Genomic DNA, 1,434 nt, shown 5'->3' on the forward strand with positions numbered 1-1,434 from the left:
TATATATATATATATATATATATATATATATATATATATATGATGGGGTGCCGAAGCACTCCTCGCTCTAATGTTCGAATGCTATAGAGAAAAGCCTAGGGACACAATTTGAAGGACAGCTGTAAGAGTCGACAAACTCGGAACATCGAAGTCTGAGATTACTGATAAATGGTGACACTGAATAGACCGGGTGTTTTGATACCTTTAACATAAGAGAAATATGTTCTCTATTGCATTTGCCTTTTAGCAGTTGAAATATGTCACAAACATATTTTAACATAAATCTAAGTTTTGCTTATGCCTAAACACTGCTTGGCGTTACATTTCGTTATATATATATTTATAGGCACGGGAGTAGCTAGTTGGTGAGTAGCTTGTTTACCAACCACCTGGTTCCAGGTTCAGTCCCACTGCGTGACACCTTGAGCAAGTGTCTTCTATTATAGCCTCAGATCGACCAAACTTTGTGAGTGGATTTGGTAGACAGGAACTGAAAGAAGCCCGTCGAATATAGATATGTGTATGGGTGTTTGCGCGTCTGTGTGTATGTTTGTGTGTGTGATCTCGGCATCGTCGGAAAACTTGGAGAGTGGCTACTATACTTTCTAAAAGACAGACCAGGGTAGTAGTGGCTAATGGAACCACCTCAAAGGAAACACAAATAGTAAGGGGTGATCCACAGGGCACGGTCTTAGGGCTACTGTTATTTATAGTAGAGATATATATTTGATATATATGATATATATTTAGAAAATCCTGGAAGGTCTTTACCAGGCTTTGGCATTGAAAGTTACACAAACAGCAAAACAGGACGCCACTGCATAGTTCCAAAGATCTCACTAGTGCCATCAAAATACAGGACCAGATACTGCAACAGCTTGGCTATCAAGGGCCCACAATATCATTCCAATATGCCTGAGAGACCTACATGGTGTGGATGTAGGTGTCTTCAAAACAAAACTGAATCTCCTCCTGTGAAGGGTTCCAGATGAGCCCAGCTTACGACAGGTAACACGACACCATCAAACTCCCTGGTTCATCAAATGCCAAATATCACAGGAGGTTTACAAAAATGGAGGAGTAGCACAGCCAACATGCATTACAGCAGATTTCAGCTGAAACAAATTAAAGAGTGTATATATATATATATATATATACACAAGAGAAAAAGGCCAGGTCAGTTCCTTCTCAATTTTATTCGATTGTCAAAGAATATGTATGAGAATATGTATATGTATATGTATTTTTCCATATGTGTATTTTCATACACTGTTTTTAACACTGTTTTTAACAATTTCACCTTAATATGACAATCAGTATGTAACACTACAAAGTTCATACAAAGCTTTATACTTTAAATATATTTTATCATCAAAGAATGTATATATGCATTTTAATACTCAGACTGTTTTTTAACATTTTTTATTATTCTCA

The sequence above is a fragment of the Octopus bimaculoides genome, chromosome 9 (assembly GCF_001194135.2).
Source record: "Octopus bimaculoides isolate UCB-OBI-ISO-001 chromosome 9, ASM119413v2, whole genome shotgun sequence".
NCBI lineage: Eukaryota > Metazoa > Mollusca > Cephalopoda > Octopoda > Octopodidae > Octopus > Octopus bimaculoides.